A 17,948-nucleotide genomic window follows, 5' to 3' on the forward strand; every position below is an offset into this window, starting at 1 on the left:
AAGAGCTTTTAGGATTGGAATAGGTAGTTTAAATCTTTAATAAACATCACATGAACATAAGCTTATAACCGAAAGAAGTCCAGTTTCTGCATGGATAAGTACTGGGATATTAAGAAGCAAGTAGAACTTTATTTAGGGAATTGAATTATGGAGTTTTTAGATTTACATTCATAACCTTTACTATGAAACATGTTTTAGAAGGGAATTAATCAGTGGCCATTTGGGGCCAAGTTTTTATGTGTTTTATATAGTTGGAATTGCTGATACTTTTTATTCCTACTCTCTGAGTAATGTGCATACATGAAATCCTAGCTTTTCAAAAAAGAAGCATAAAGATAATTACTAGGCACTCTACAAAACTGTCAACTAGAACATTCAGTTAAGTGTAGCTGTTAAGAGCATGAGCTTTCATATCAGACATACCTAGGTTTGAGCTCTGCCATTTAATTGCTGTGTGATCATAGACCAATTACTTACCCTGTTAAGCTATATGGTAGAATGGTACGGTTATCACAAGAATTAAATGAGGTAGCAAATGCTAATTGACATACTCAGTGCTCATTTACTGTTAGTTATTATTATTAGAACATAAGTTTTAAAGTTCATCCATTTAGGAACAAAGGTATATTCCATAAAGCAAGAGGTACTGATAATATGCTGTCCTTCATAAGAAAGATGAGCATTTTAAATTAAATCTTTGTTATCAGAAGGGCTTGCACTGTAGCTTGTTTTTCTTATGGGAATTGATGGTTTTGAGTTGATCCATCCCCACTCACAACCAAAAGCATGTATTCTGAGACAGCTGGCAAGGGTTAAGGGTGTACTGTGGGGCATGGAACAGATGTCATACTGCATTCCCTTCTCTCTCTCTTTATAATGAAAACAGGAAATACAGACATTGTGGAAAATTTTTTCAAATTGATTTTTTTCCCATTGATTTCTTTGCTTCTCTATTTGCTCGATTTGACATATTTGTTATATTTTTGTTTTTTTATTTCACTTTACTGAGGTAAAATTGACATATAATAAGCTGCATATATCTAATGTATACAAATTGATGTTTTGATATATGTATCCCACATTAAACCATTGCTACAATCAAGATAGTACACATGGGGCTTCCCTGGTGGCGCAGTGGTTGAGAGTCCACCTGCTGATGCAGGGGACACGGGTTCGTGCCCTGGTCCAGGAAGATCCCACATGCCGTGGAGCGGCTGGGCCCGTGAGCCATGGCCGCTGAGCCTGTGTGTCCGGAGCCTGTGCTCCACAACGGGAGAGGCCACAACAGTGAGAGGCCCGCGTACCGCAAAAAAAAAAAAAAAAAAAAAAAAAGATGGTACACATATTCATCACCCCTCAAATTTTCCTTGTGCCCCTTTGCAACCCCTTTAGCTAACCTTCCCCACATCCCCCCACACACCCCAAAACCACTAATCCTCTAGAGATTAGTTTACATTTTCTGGAATTTTATACAAGTAGAATCATACAGAACGTAACCTTTTTTTTGGGGGGGGGCCTGGTTCTTTGACTCAGCATAATTATCTTGAGATCCATGTTGACGTTGTATTGATAGTTCATTCCTTTTATTACCAAGTAGTGACCATTGTATGTATGTACCACATTTTTTGTCTGTTCATCTGTTAGTGAACATTTACATTGTTTCCAGTCCTGGACTATTGCAAATAAAGCTGCTATGAACATTCATATATAAGGCTTTGTATGGACATGTGCTTTTATTTCTTTTGGATGAATACCTAGAAATGGAATGGAATATGTTTAACTTTTTAGGAAACTGCCAAACTGTTTTCCACAGTAGTTTTACCATTTACATCCCGCCAGCATGTATAAGAGTTTCATTTGCTCTACATCTTTACCAACACTTGATATGGCCAGTCGTTTTAATTTTAGCGTTCTAATAGGTATGTAATATCTCATTACAGTTTTAGTTTGCATTTTGCTATTGACTAATGATGTTGAGCATCTTTCCGTGTGATTATTTGCCATCTGTGTTGTTTTCTTCATAAAATATTTGTTCAGATCTCCTGTCCATTTTTTAAATTGATCTGTTTTCTCATTACTGAGTTTTGAGCATTCCTTATATATTGGGATTCAAGTACTTTAATACGCCTTGCAAATATATTCTCCCGGTCTGTGGCTTGTCATTTCATACTCTTAACTGTGTCTTTTGAAGAGCATAAATTTTTCATTTTGATGAAGTCCAATTTATCAACGTTTCTTTTATGGATTTTGCTTTTAGTATCACATAACTAAGATTTAGTGTCATATAAGAAATCTGCCTAAACCAAGGTCAGAAAGGTTTTCTCCTATATTTCTATAATTTTATAGTTTTAAGTTTTACACTTGGGTCTGTGATTCAACTTCAGTTAATTTTGTTATATGGTACAATATATGGATCAAATAAAAATTTTTTTGCATATGGATATTCAGTTGTTCTAGCCCCATTTGTTAAAAAGACTGTCCTTCCTCTGTAGATGGCCTTGGCACATTTGTCACAATCCATTTTCTCTATATTTTGGGGTTTATTTCTGGACACCCTGTTCTGTTTCATTGTTCTATTTGTCTACCTTGATGCCCATACTACATTGTCTTGATTACTGTGGCATTTTATGAAAGTCTTAGAATGAGGTAGTGTTAATCCTCCAACTTGTGTTCTTTTTGAAAGTTGTTTTGGTTATTCATGGTTCTTGGCATTTCCATATAAATTTTAGAATCAGCTTATCAATTTTTCCAAAAATCCTATTCGAATTTTAATTGGAATTGCATTGACTCTATAGATCAGTTTGGAGAAAATTCACATCTTAACAATATTGTATTTGCTGATCTGTGAACATGGTTACTTCTCTCCATTTACTTAGATCTCTCAGCAGTGCTTTATAGTTCTGATTGTATAGGTCTTTAACATCTTTTGTCAGATTTATCACTATTTCGTATTTTTATGATTATTATAAATGACATTGTTTTAAATGTAAATTTCTGATTGTTTATTGCTGTTATACAGTCGTGAAATTGATTTTGTATATTGATCCTTTATCCTGCAACCTTCCTAATCTCACTTATTAGTTCTAATAGCTTTTTTATAAACTTCATTGAATTTTCTACAATCATGTTTGCAAATAAAGACAATTTTACTTATTTCTTTCTCATCTGATTTCCTTTCATTTCTTTTTCTTGCCTTATTGCATTGGCTAGAACCTCTAGTACAATGTCAAGTAGAAGTAATGTGGATATCTTTGTCTTATTCCTGATCTTGGGGAGGAAACACTCAGTCTTTCATCATTAAATATGCTGGCTGTAGGTTTTCATAGATGTTCTTTATCAGTTTGAGGAAATGTCCTCCTATCCCTAGTTTGCTGAGAGTTTTTATCAGGAATGGATATTAGATTCTGTCATGTGCTTTTTCTGTATTTATTGAGAACTTAATTTTTTTTTAAGATTAAAAGCTCCAAGGTGTATTGTTTCATAGGTGTTATTACTATCTATACCTTCACCCCATTTATTAAGCCATTTCAGGTAACTTCAAGTTCATAAATTTACAATGAGGTTATAGAGCCCAACCAGGATGGGACAGAGTGTGTTCCAAGTTACGGGGGGACCACAGGGCTCCTCAGTTATATCTCTTCAGTGATACACCTGTGCTCCACTGTTTCTTCCTGCACATCTGAATGTGACCTTTTGGATTCTCTGGCTGTGGCTGATTTAGTCTCCTGATTCTAATGCTGTGCTGCTTTGTTGCCTAGAAGGTTGATCCGAGCTTCCAGGCCCCCTCTCTTCTTAGGCCTCAATTATGTACTGTGAGGTTCAGGATAGCTGGCCAATCTGAAGGCTGGGAATGCTTGCTTAAAGGAGGAACTGCCATTCCAGCATAAACTGTCCTTAATCCTACAGCAGAAACTGTGTTCATTCTGGGAATGGTGAGTCCTAGAAGATCATGACCAAGAAGCAGATGTCCTAAGGGGCTTCCTCTGAGAGTTTTTCCCCAAGAGGGAGCCATGTGGCCACCTGCTTTTTGTCACATTTCTAATAGCTAGCTGCTCCATTTCCTCAAGGGCTGTTGTAAAATCATTTACTTTACTGTTACATAAGGTCTGTTGTTTCAGGAACTGGGCCCTTTCTTCTTTCGTCTTCAGCTTTAGCATTAAGACCTATCCTGGGTTGAGGCCCTTGCTCTCCAAAATTGCCAAACAGTTGTCCTGAAACTTCCCCAGCAGCTCCACCTTTTAGGTCAGGTCCTTTAGCTCTCCCTGAGTTTCAGTCAACTTTTGGTGCAACTGCTTGTTGATGGCCTCTAAGAGCTGGTTCTTATCCTTGAGCTCTTCCTCTGATTTCAGTTTACTCAATAGTTTGTAGCTCTTCCTGGTGGCAGTATCTATAGCTTTAACCTGCCCATTCTCTCATCTTGGTTTGATGATTTTTGTAACATTGTTATCTGAACCTCCTGAATGAGGTCTGGAAACATCAACTTCTTTGGACTTAACAGGAAATAGGTTCTTAGAAGTGGCTCGAGTTTGTGCATCTGTGGGCAGGCCACTGCTGAGCACAGAGGAGGGCCGCAGGGTGTACACTGTCTTAACCGCTCTGGTCATCATAATGAGGTGGCACTGCTGGGGCCTAGGTGCCTGCTGCTTCTGCCCTCAGGCCTCATCCGAGAACTTAATTGGTTTTTATGTCCTTGTTGTTTTTCTGAAATATTGTCTGAAAAAGAACTTCATCCCCTTTCTTATTGACCTTCTCTTAGATCAAGTACGTTGATGTGGAGTAACTTTTTCAGCTTTGTTCTATGGCTTTTTAGAAACTAGAATTCTCTAACTTTATAATTTTGTGGAGTAGAGTTTAGTAATTAAATTATTTTCCCAGTGGCAAAAGTTAATTGTAACTTAAAAATCATAAACATTTCCAAAAGAGAAACCTGAAAAAAAACCTCTGCTGCTTTAATGAACTGCTCTCCTTTAAAGCAACTTTTATCCTTTGACTTTAATAGTTTTGATAGTTTATTGGCTTCTTATGATAAATAATTTTTCCAAAGAAGAAAAACAATATGTACATTTTTTTCACCTTCTGACAGAATATTATTACCACTTTCCTAGGAGTAACAAAAGCAGTTTATATATTTGAAACAAGCTTAACTATTATCTTTTTAAGTTAAATCATTTAAATTGTGTTTTAGTATATCATATCAATAGTCAGGAAATAGACATCAAAATGTACTATTCCTTTATTATCTCCCAGAAGACATTATTTTTCTCAGTGTTAATTTGGACCACAGGAAGAAAATTTATTTTAAAGGAGGCTGTATTTATTACTGACATCCCTTATATCTGAATGCAGCTCCAGAGCCAGTTATTGAAGAATAGGTAGAAATACTGTTATTTCTGTTTTGTGCTTTTGAATAAAAAAATTCAACATTGGTTTCTTTTATTGAATTTATTGATCTCAGGACACCTATTTATTGAGGAGAGTTGCTGCAGTCTATATGGTTTTATGTGAAAGTATATTTAGAAAAAAACATTTTCTGTAAGTTACTTCAGATTACCCACCAAACATCCCATGATAACATAGTTATATTGATCTAGCTCCAATAAATTCTTTATAAAAAGTAAACTCTTGGTTAATGGCTATATGAATTGGGTGGTACCCACATGGTGGACTATTATGTGGCTATTTTAAAATATGATGCAGGGCTTCCCTGGTGGTACAGTGGTTAAGAATCCGCCTGCCAAAGCAGGGGACATGGGTTCGAGCCCTAGTCTGGGAAGATCCCACATGCCGCGAGCAGCTAAGCCCGTGCACTACAACTACTGAGCCTGCACTGAAGAGCCCGTGAGCCACAACTACTGAGCCCATGTGCTGCAACTGCTGAAGCCTGCACGCCTAGAGCCCATGCTCTGCAACAGGAGAAGCCACAGCAATGAGAAGCCCGTGCACCTCAACAAAGAGTAGCCCCTGCTCGCTGCAACCAGAGAAAGGCCAGCACGCAGTAACGAAGACCCGATGCAGCCAAAAATAAATAAATAAATTTATTTAAAAATATATATATATGATGCATATGAGGAACTTCTAATGACGTAGTGTTCCTACAGTATAATGCTAAATTTATGAAGCAGATCATAACATTAAATATATCCTTTAGAATCGAATAGAATAAAATACCTAGGAAATAAACCTACCTAAAGAGGCAGAAGACCTGTATTCTGAAAACTATAAGACACTGATAAAAGAAATTGAAGACCACACAAACAGATGGAAAGATATATTGTGTTCTTGGATTGGAAGAATCTGCCTTGTTAAGATGACCACACTACCCAAGGCAATCTACGATTCAATACAATCACTATCAAATTACCAATGGCATTTTTCACAGAACTGAAACAAAAATTTTTTTAATTTTTATGGAAACACAGACCCCAAATAGCCAAAACAATCTTGAGAAAGAAGAACAGGGCTGGAGGAATCACACTCCCTGACTTCAGACTATATGATAAAGCTACAGCAGTCAAAACAGTGTGGTCTGGCTTCCCTGGTGGCGCAGTGGTTGAGAGTCTGCCTGCTGATGCAGGGGACACGGGTTCGTGCCCCGGTCCAGGAAGATCCCACATGCCGTGGAGTGGCTAGGCCCATGAGCCATGGCCACTGAGCCTGCGTGTCCAGAGCCTGTGCTCCACAATGGGAGAGGCCACAACAGTGAGAGGCCTGCATACCGCAAAAAAAACAAAAAAAAACAGTGTGGTACTGGCATAAAAACAGACACATAGATCAGTGGAATGGGATAGAAAGCCCAGAAATAAACCCATGCACTTATGGTCAGTTACTCTACAACAAAGGAGGCAAGAATATACAGTGGAGAAAAGACAGTCTCTTCAATAAGTGGTGCTGGAAAAACTGGACAGCTACATGTAAAAGAATGACATTAGAACATCCTCTATCACCGTACACAAAAATAAACTCAGAATGGATTAAAGACCTAAATGTAAGACCGATACTCTAAAACTATTAGAGGAAAACATAGACAGAACACTCTTTGACATAAATTGCAGCAATATTTTTTTGGATAGGTCTCCTAGAGTAACAGAAACAGCAAAAATAAACAAGTGTGACCTAGTTTAACTTAAAACCTTTTGCACAACAAAGGAAACCATAAACAAAATGAAAAGGCAGTCTATGGAATGGGAGAAAATATTTGCAAACAATGCAACCAACAAGGGCTTTATCTCCAAAATATACAAACAGCTTATACAGCTCAATATGAAAAAAACAAACAACCCAATCAAAAAATTGGCAGAAGACCTAAATAGACATTTCTCCAAAGAAGACATGCAGATGACCAATAGCCATGTGAAAAGATGCTCAACATCGCTAATTATTAGAGAAATGCAAATCAAAACTACAATGAAGTACCACCCCACACTGGTCAGAATGGCCATCGTGAAGAAGTCTACAAATTATAAATGCTGGAAAAGGTGTGGATAAAAGGGAACCCTCCTACACTGTTGGTGGGAATGTAAATTGGTGCAGCCACTGTAGAGAACCGTATAGAGGTTTCTCAAAAAATCTAAAAATTGAATTACCATATGATCCAGTAATCCCAGTTTTGGGCATATATCCAGACAAAATTATAATTCAAAATGGTACATGAGGAATTTTCGTTGTGGCGCAGTGGTTAAGAATCTGCCTGCCAATGCAGGGGACATGGGTTCGATCCCTGGTCCGGGAAGATCCCACACGCTGTGGAGCAGCTAAGCCCATGCGCCACGACTACTGAGCCTGCGCTCTAGAGCCCACGAGCTACAACTACTGAGCCCATGCTACTGAGCCCACGTGCCACAGCTACTGAAGTCCATGCGCCTAGAGCCCTTGCACCACAACAAGAGAAGCCACTGCAATGTGAAGCCTACACACTGCAACGAAAAGTAGCCCCACTCACCGCAACTAGAGAAAGCCTGTGCGCAGCAACAAAGACCCAACGAAGCCAAAAAAACAGGATACGTGCACCCCTGTGTTCACAGCAGCACTATTCACAATAGCCAAGACATGGAAACAACCCAAATGTCCATCAGCAGATGAATGGATAAAGAAGATGTGAGATATATGTATGTGTATATATATATATATATATATATATATATATATATCTCCACTAGATATATACTCAGCCATGAAAAAGAATGAAATAATGCCATTTGCGACAACCTGGATGGACCTAGAGATTGTCATACTAAGTGAAGTAAGTCAGACAGAGAAAACCAAATATATGATATCACTTATATGTGGAATCTAAAAAATGATACAGATGAACTTATTTACAAAACAGAAGTAGACTTGCAGACATAGGAAACAAATTTATGGTTAGCAATGGGGAAAGAAGAAGGGAGGAAAAAATTGAGAATTTGGGATTAACATATACACACTATTATATATAAAATAGAAAAAAAACAAGGACCTACTGTATAGCACAGGGTACTATATTCGGTATCTTGTAATAACCTATAATGGAAAAGAATCTGAAAAAGTATATATATATACTGAATTACTTTGCTGTACACCTGAAACATTGTAAATCAACTATACTTCAGTAATCAATCATTGTCAGAAAAAGTTTTTTTTAAATAATATATATATATCCTTTAATCTCAATTATAAAGAATAACATTTATTATCGTATATATAATTATATAACATTTGTGTGTGTGTGTGTGTGTGTGTGTGTATGTGTGTATATATATATATATAAATGACTCAAGCGAATAGATTGACATTTGTAGTTTGAGTGTGGTTGTCCCTGGGCATGGAATCATATTACATTTTAATTTTTTTCATTAAAACTTCTGTATTATATATAAATAATTTAAAATCAGAAACATTTGTTTTTAAATAGCAGAAATCCTGTACAACTTCTTGCTCAATATCTGTTTAGTAAAACTCACTCTAAGAAGGTAACTTAACCATATATTATTTACTTTGTTAGGAAAAGATATTAGAGCTATATAGAACCACAGTTGAATTCTTCCTTTTTTGTTGTTCCTGATATTGTTAATATTATTCTTTTCCAACCCAGTCTAAATGACTGAATTTTCTCTGTCTGAAAAACCTAAGTTACCAAGTTATCCAATAAAGAGATCACAAAGTTTAGGGGGAGAAAAAAGAAGGCTGCGATAAAGATATCATACCAGATTCTAAAGAGTTGTCTTTCAAACTTTTTTTTTAACATCTTTATTGGAGTCTTTCAAACATTTTTTAACATCTTTATTGGAGTATAATTGCTTTACAATGGTATGTTAGTTTCTGCTTTATAACAAAGTGAATCAGCTATACATATACCCCCATATCTCCTCTCTCTTGCGTCTCCCTCCCTATCCCACCCCTGTGCATGGCCACAAAGCACTGAGCTGATCTCCCTGTGCTGTGTGGCTGCTTCCCAGTAGCTGTCTGTTTTACACTTGGTATTATATATAAGTCCATGGCAATCTCTCACTTCGTCCCAGCTTACCCTTCCCCCTCCCCGTGTCCTCAAGTCCATTGTCTATGTCTGCATCTTTATTCCTGTCCTGCCCCTAGGTTCTTCAGAAACTTTTTTTTTAAGGTTCCATATATATGTTGTAGCATATGGTATTTGTTTTTCTCTTTCTGACTTACTTCACTCTGTATGACAGTCTCTAGGTCCATCCACCTCACTACAGATAACTCAATTTCATTTCTTTTTATGGCTGAGTAATGTTCCATTGTATATATGTGCCACATCTTCTCTATCCATTCATCTTTCAATGAACACTTAGGTTGCTTCCATGTCCTGGCTATTGTAAATAGAGCTGCAGTGAACATTGTGGTACATGACTTTTTTTTTTTTTTTTTTTTTTTTTTTGCTGTACGTGGGCCTCTCACTGTTGTGGCCTCTCCCATTGCGGAGCACAGGCTCCGGACGCACAGGCTCAGCAGCCATGGCTCACGGGCCCAGCCGCTCCACGGCATGTGGGATCTTCCCGGACCGGGACACGAACCTGTGTCCCTTGCATCGGCAGGTGGACTCTCAACCACTGCTCCACCAGGGAAGCCCCCATGACTCTTTTTGAATTATGGTTTTCTCAGGGTATATGCCCAGTCGTGGGATGGCTGGGTCGTATGGTAGTTCTATTTTTAGTTTTCTAAGGTACCTCCATACTGTTCTCCATAGTGGTTGTATCAGTTTACATTCCCGCCAACAGTGCAAGAGGGTTCCCTTTTCTCCACACCCTCTCCAGCATTTATTGTTTGTAGATTTTTGGGTGATGGCCATTCTGACTGGTGTGAGGTGATACCTCATTGTAGTTTTGATTTGCATTTCTCTACTGATTAGTGATGTTGAGCATCCTTTCATGTGTTTGTTGGCAATCTGTGTATCTTCTTTGGAGAAATGTCTATTTAGGTCTTCTGCCCATTTTTGGATTGGATTGTTTGTTGGTTTTTTTTTTTTGATATTGACCTGCATGAGCTGCTTGTTAATTTTGGAGATTAATCCTTTGTCAGTTGCTTCATTTGCAAATAATTTCTCCCATTCTGAGGGCTGTCTTTTCGTCTTGTTTATGGTTTCCTTTGCTGTGCAAAAGCTTTTAAGTTTCATTAGGTCCCATGTGTTTATTTTTGTCTTTATTCCCATTCCTCTAGGAGGTGGGTCAAAAGGATCTTGCTGTGATTTATGTCATAGAGTGTTCTGTCTATGTGTTCCTCTAAGAGTTTTATAGTGTCTGGCCTTACACTTAGGTCCTTAATCCCTTTTGAGTTTAATTTTGTGTGTGGTGTTAGGGAGTGTTCTAATTTCATTCTTTTACATGTAGCTGTCCAGTTTTCTGAGCACCACTTATTGAAGAGGCTGTCTTTTCTCCATTGTATATTCTTGCCTCCTTTATCAAAGATAAGGTGACCATATGTACGTGGGTTTATCTCTGGGCTTTCTATCCTGTTCCATTGATCTGTATTTCTGTTTTTGTGCCAGTACCATACTGTCTTGATTACTGTAGCTTTGTAGTATAGTCTGAAGTCAGGGAGTCAGATTCCTCCAGCTCTGTTTTTCTTTCTGAAGATTGCTGTGGCTATTTGGGGTCTTTCGTGTTTCCATACAAATTGTGAAATTTTTTGTTCTAGTTCTGTGAAAAATGCCTAGGGATTGCATTGAATCTGTAGATTGCTTTGGGTAGTATAGTCATTTTCACAATGTTGATTCTTCCAATCCAAGAACATGGTACATGTCGCCATCTGTTTGTATCATCTTTAATTTCTTTCATCAGTGTCTTATAGTTTTCTGCATGTAGGTCTTTTGTCTCCTTAGGTAGGTTTATCCCTAGGTATTTTATTCTTTTTGTTGCAGTGATAAATGGGAGTGTTTCCTTAATTTCTCTTTCAGATTTTTCATCATTAGTGTATAGGAATGCAAGAGATTTCTGTGCATTAATTTTGTATCGATTAGCTCTAGTACTCTTCTGTTAGCATCTTTAGGATTCTCTTTGTATAGTATCATGTCATCTGCAAACAGTGACAGCTTTACTCTGTTCCGATTTGGATCCCTTTTATTTCTTTTTCTTTGATTGCTGTGGCTAAAACTTCCAAAACTACGTTGAATAACAGTGGTGAGAGTTTACACCCTTGTCTTATTCCTGAATTTAGAGGAAATGGTTTCAGTTTTCCACCATTGAGAACAATGTTGGCTGTGGGTTTGTCATATATGGCCTTTATTATGTTGAAGAAAGTTCCCTCTATGCCTTTCGGCAGGGTTTTTATCATAAACGGGTGTTGAATTTTGTCAAAAGCTTTCTCTGCATCTATTGAGATGATCATATGGTTTTTCTCCTTCAATTTGTTAATATGGTGTATCACGTTGATTGATTTGCGTATATTGAAGAATCCTTGCATTCCTGGAATAAACCCCACTTGATCATGGTGAATGATCCTTTTAATGTGCTGTTGGATTGTGTTTGCTAGTATTTTGTTGAGGATTTTTGCATCTATGTTCATCAGTGATATTGGCCTGTAGTTTTCTTTCTCTGTGACATCTTTGTCTGGTTTTGGTATCAGGGTGACAGTGGCCTCGTAGAATGAGTTTGGGAGTGTTCCTCCCTCTGCTATATTTTGGAAGAGTTTGAGGAGGATAGGTGTTAGCTCTCCTCTAAATCTTTGATAGAATTCGCCTGTGAAGCCATCTGGTCCTGGGCTTTTGTTTGTTGGAAGATTTTTAATCACAGTCTCAATTTCAGTGCTTTTGATTGGTCTGTTGGTATTTTCTATTTCTTCCTGGTTCAGTTTTGGAAGGTTATGCTTTTCTTAGAATTTTTCCATTTCTTCCAGGTTGTCCATTTTATTGGCATATAGCTGCTTGTAGTAATCTCCCATGATCCTTGTATTTCTGCAGTGCCAGTTGTTACTTCTTTTTCATTTCTACTTCTGTTGATTTGAGTCTTCTCCCTTTTTCTCTTGATGAGTCTGGCTAATGGTTTATCAATGTTGTTTATCTTCTCAAAGAACCAGCTTTTAGTTTAATTGATCATTGCTGTCATTTCCTTCATTTCTTTTCCATTTATTTCTGATCTGATCTTTATGATTTCTTTCCTTCTGCTAACTTTGGGGTTTTTTTGTTCTCCTTTCTCTAATTGCTTTAGCTGTAAGGTTAGGTTGTTGATTTGAGGTGTTTCTTGTTTCTTGAGGTAGGATTGTATTGCTATAAACTTCTGTCTTAGACCTGCTTTTGCTGTATCCCATAGGTTTTGGGTAGTTGTGTTTTCATTGTCATTTGTTTCTAGGTACTTTTTGATTGCCTCTTTGATTTCTTCAGTGATCTCTTGGTTATTAAGTAGTGCATTGTTTAGCCTCCATATGTTTGTATTTTTTACAGTTTTTTTTTCCTGTAATTGATATCTAGTCTCATAGCGTTGTGGTCGGAAAAATACTTGATACGATTTCAATTTCCTTAAATTTACCAAGGCTTGATTTGTGACCCAAGATATGATCTATTCTGTAGAATGTTCCATGAACACTTGAGAAGAAAGTGTATTCTGTTGGTTTTGGATGGAATGTCCTCTAAATTTAATCAATTAAGTCTATCTTGATTAATGTATCATTTAAAGCTTGTGTTTCCTTATATATTTTCGTTTTGGATGATGTCCATTGGTGAAAGTGGGGTGTTAAAGTCCCCTTCTATGATTGTGTTTCTGTCTATTTCCCCTTTTATGGCTGTTAGCATTTGCCTTATGTAGTCAGGTGCTCCTATGTTGGGTGTATAAATATTTACAATTGTTATATCTTTTCCTTGGATTGATCCCTTGATCATTATGTAGTTTCCTTCTTTGTCTCTTGTAATAGTTTTTATTTTAAAGTCTATTTTGTCTGATATGAGAATTGCTACTCCAGCTTTCTTTTGATTTCCATTGCATGGAATATCTTTTTCCATCCCCTCACTTTCAGTCTGTATGTGTCCCTAGGTCTCAAGTGGGTCTCTTGTAGACAGCACATATATGGGTCTTGTTTTTGTATCCATTCAGCCAGTCTATGTCTTTTGGTTGGAGCATTTAATCCATTTACATTTAAGGTAATTATCGATATGTATGTTCCTATTCCCATTTTCTTTGGGTTGTTATTGTAGGCCTTTTCCTTCTCTTATGTTTCCTGCCTAGAGAAGTTCCTTTAGCATTTGTTGTAAAGCTGGTTTGGTGGTGCTGAATTCTCTTAGCTTTTGCTTGTCTGTAAAGGTTTTAATTTCTCTGTTGAATCTGAATGAGATCCTTGTGGGTAGAGTAGTCTTGGTTATAGGTTTTTCCCTTTCATCCCTTTAAATATGTCCTGCCACTCCCTTCTGGCTTGCAGAGTTTCTGCTGAAAGATCAGCTGTTAACCTTATGGGGATTCCCTTGTGTGTTATTTGTTGCTTTTCCCTTGCTGCTTTTAATACTCTTTCTTTGTATTTAATTTTTGGTAGTTTGATTAATATATGTTTTGGCGTGTTTCTCCTTGGATTTATCCTGTATGGGACTCTCTGAGCTTCCTGGACTTGATTGACTATTTCCTTTCCCATATTAGGGAAGTTTTCAACTATAATCTCTTCAAATATTTTCTCAGTCCCTTTCTTTTTCTCTTCTCCTAGGACCCCTATAATTTGAATGCTGGTGCATTTAATGTTGTTCCACAGGTCTCTGAAACTCTCCTCAATTCTTATCATTCTTTTTTCTTTATTCTGCTCTGCAGTAGTTATTTCTATTATTTTATCTTCCAGGTCACTTATTCGTTCTTCTGCCTCAGTTATTCTGCTATTGATTCCTTCTAGAGAATTTTTAATTTCATTTATTGTGTTGTTCATCATTGATGGTTTGCTCTTTAGTTCTTCTAGGTCCTTGTTAAATGTTTCATGTATTTTCTCCACTCTATTTCCTGGATTTTGGATCATCTTTACTATCATTACTCTCAATTCTTTTTCAGGTAGACTGCCTCTTTCCTCTTCATTTTTTTGGTCTGGTGGGTTTTTACCTTGCCCCTTCAACTGCTCTGTGTTTCTCTGTGTTCTTATTTTGCTTAACTTACTGTGTTTGGGGCCTCCTTTTCACAGGCTGCAGGTTCGTAGTTCCCATTGTTTTTGGTGTCTGCCCCCAGTGGGTAAGGTTGGTTCAGTGGGCTGTGTAGGCTTCCTGGTGGAGGGGACTAGTGCCTGTGTTCTGGTGGATGAGGCTGGATCTTGTCTTTCTGGTGTGCAGGACTGTGTCCAGTGGTGTGTTTTGGGGTGTCTGTGCACTTATTATGATTGTAGGCAGCCTCTCTGCTAATGGGTGGGGTTGTGTTCCTGTCTTGCTAGTTGTTTGGCATAGGGTGTCCAGCAGTGGAGCTTGCCTGTTGTTGAGTGGAGATGGGTCTTAGCGTTGAGATGGAGATCTCTGGGAGAGCTTTCGCCATTTGATATTACATGGAGCCAGGAGGTCTCTGATGGACCAGTGTCCTGAACTCAGCTCTCCCACCTCAGAGGCACAGGCCTGACACCTGGCCGGAGCACGAAGACTCTGTCAGCCACACGGTAATTATTCTTTCTAGTGTTGGACCAACAGTGGGGCAGGGAGAGTGGTTTGTCCAAGCTTAAATCCAGCTGGAGGAGGTCATGGAGAGGACCAAACGGCTGGTTGAACGGAGAGGCAGACCCAGGCAGTTCCGTGACTCGACTGTTAGGTTAGCAGGGGCGCCTTCCCCACATCCTCCAAACCTTTTATTAAATACATTTCATCATTTTGCCACAATCCAGGACACACAAACACACCCACATACATATATTAACTAAAACAAAAATTTCACTAAAATGTACAGTGTATGTTTTATTATACTCTGTATAATATTTACACTATACCATGCTATACTACACTATTTTCTTTTGTACTTTATTTTTCTTTAAATGCTGTGACCCCGAGTAACCTATTTTCATGATCCACATCCAGAAATTTTTGCTGTAGATATACTTAGACCTATACAATAAAGTGTAAGTGTAAGGATATTTATTGCAGCATTGTCATAGCAGCAAAATGCTGAAAACAACTTACGTATTAGGGTTCTGGTCAGTAAATTATGGTATATTGTACAGTAGAATACTATGCAACCCTTAAAGAGAAGATCTTTATGAGAGCTAGATCTTATTATAACATTCTCCAACGTATAGTAAGTTAAAAAATAAGGCACAGAACAGTGTGCACAGTAAAAGAAAAAAGAAACAGTATTAAGTTGTAACTGGTGAAGCCAGAAATACATCTCACAAAGCCTCTTCCTTCCTTCCCCTTGACTTGGTTCCCTTGACAATGGTAGGAGCTCCCAAAATGGTCTGCCCTGGGAAGGGAATGAAATTAGTGAAAGGAAAGTACCAGGTTTGGTGGTAGGGTACTCTGGCACAAAAGAGCCAAAAGAAGCAGGAAAGGCTGGTCATATGTATGGGATGTTTATAAATTGGGTATCTGTAAAAAAGAAGACTACATTCTTAAGTAATTAAGTATCTTTGTTGCATTCAAAAAAACATTGGGCCTCATACAACAATGAACTCAGTAATTGTCTGATCAGCTATTTGCTATTCTCTAAGATAATAGTAAATGAAAAAATAAGACATAGCTTTTTATCACATGTCATCATTTACATTACAAATTGTGGCATTTAGGAGGTTTAAGAGTAAAGGTGCCAGAAAAATAAGCACATTTATCATTTAACTGGCATCTTCCTGTGGGCTGTTTTTCTTATATCTTTGAGGAAAGAAAGGGGGAATTCAGATTGTAAAATGCTACCTATTTAGAGAATATACAGTTCTCTAGCAGTTGGGGAAAGCTTCAGAAAAGAGTACAGCAGTGGGGAATTTCATTGCATTTTCAGCCTGAAACTAAAACAAATAAAAAAGGGAAACAGCTTATTCCTGTTATTTTGACTTCCTCTTATTGTGTCTTCCTTGCATGTGTTAGCCTTGTGATTTGGGATTAATCAGAGGTTATTTCTAGTTGCCCCCATAAAGAGAAAAGAAACAAAGACAAAGAGGTTGCTTCTAAAGTTAAATCCTGTGGTCCATCGTTTAGTATTTCAGTTCAGCTACTTGTCAGAGTAACTTGAAAAAATAGGAGGAAACCATCTTGTGTGTTCACTGAAAATCTTTATGGAAGAGGAGCATTTATAGAATCAAGCTGAGAATTTTATTATATAGGAAATTATTTCCTTAGAAAAGCGCAGCAGTAAATCTATTCCACCAAACTATTCTTGTATCTGCACAAGGATGCTCATTGCAGTATTGTTTAATACAGTATTTGAAAACTATAAACAGCCTAAAATATCCATCAGTAAAGTATAGGTGTGTAACTGGTACATCCTTATTATGGAATATTATGTAATTGCTTTTTTTTTTTTTTGAAGAGGAAAAAAAGCTATGTACTTACTGACTTAGAAAGTTCTCTAAGACACAATAAGTGAAAACAAGTTGCAAAACAGTTTTATAGAAAATAATATCTCTGTAATTACACACACACATACACACCCCTACACACACATCTGTGCTTGGAAAAGGTCTGGAAGGATGCCCATCATACTAAGAACCTTTGGAAAAGAAAGAGAGATTGGGTTATGTTTAGGAAGGACTTCAGCTTTATCTATGGAATTAAAATTTTATGAGAAAATAGTCATTCACTAATGATGAAATTAAAATAAAAATTATATTTGTAAGAAATATAGTGCAAGCAATGGGATGGCAAGGAGTTAAGAACAACATTTACTTTTTACCGATCTTCTAGATAGTTTATACTTCTCACAGAAGTCTGTGTTAATTCGAATATATAGTTAAGGGAGTAGAGACAAGTATAGCATGCCTAGGGAAAGCATGAGCTTGCTACCTCTGTATCCCTGATTTTCTCCCCAAAAAAGCAGACTAAATTTCTGCCTAATTTTCAAATTCTGCCTTTGTGCAGGATACCTAAAAGTTATTCGTCCAGAATAGATTCTTTCACAGGTCATGGACCCAAATTAAGTAAAGCTGACAACATATGTATGAGAAGCCACATGATTAAAATTTTAGGAAATTTTAATATCATAGCAAGAGACCTACAGCCCTTCAAAGTACTTTTCTTGTCTTCAGTTTCATGTATGTAGTTCATAATATTTCATCATTTAACAACAAAGGGACTTCCCTGGTGGCGTAGTGGTTAAGAATCTGCCTGCCCATGCAGGGGACTGGGGTTCAAGCCCTGGTCCAGGAAGATCCCACGTGCTGCGGAGCAACTAAGTCCGTGCGCCACAACTACTGAGCCTACACTCTAGAGCTTGCGAGCCAAAACTGCTGAGCCTACGCGCCACAACTACGGAAGCCCACGCGCCTAGAGCCCATGCTCCACAACAAGAGAAGCCACCGCAATGAGAAGCCCGTGCACTGCAACGAAGAGTAGCCCCTGCTTGATGCAACTAGAGAAAGCCCACACGCATCAA

General features: G+C 37.7%; 1 protein-coding gene and 2 pseudogenes across 4 annotated transcripts in view; 2 read left to right on the top strand and 1 right to left on the bottom strand.

Annotated features, from left to right (window-relative positions):
* Positions 1 to 17,948, top strand: part of CTTNBP2NL (CTTNBP2 N-terminal like) — a 67,590-nt gene that overhangs the window by 19,822 nt on the left and 29,820 nt on the right. The gene's annotated exons all lie outside the window — the stretch shown is intronic.
* Positions 1 to 17,948, top strand: part of LOC309801544 (26S proteasome regulatory subunit 4-like) — a 36,275-nt pseudogene that overhangs the window by 4,864 nt on the left and 13,463 nt on the right. The window lies entirely within an intron of this gene.
* Positions 3,948 to 7,439, bottom strand: LOC309800789 (small kinetochore-associated protein-like; annotated as a pseudogene). Its single transcript has 2 exons — positions 7,422 to 7,439; positions 3,948 to 4,646 (listed from the first exon to the last, which is right to left on the bottom strand). The product of its transcript is annotated as a small kinetochore-associated protein-like (transcript).

Source organism: Mesoplodon mirus, assembly GCF_964341445.2.
Source record: "Mesoplodon mirus genome assembly, chromosome: 3".
NCBI lineage: Eukaryota > Metazoa > Chordata > Mammalia > Artiodactyla > Ziphiidae > Mesoplodon > Mesoplodon mirus.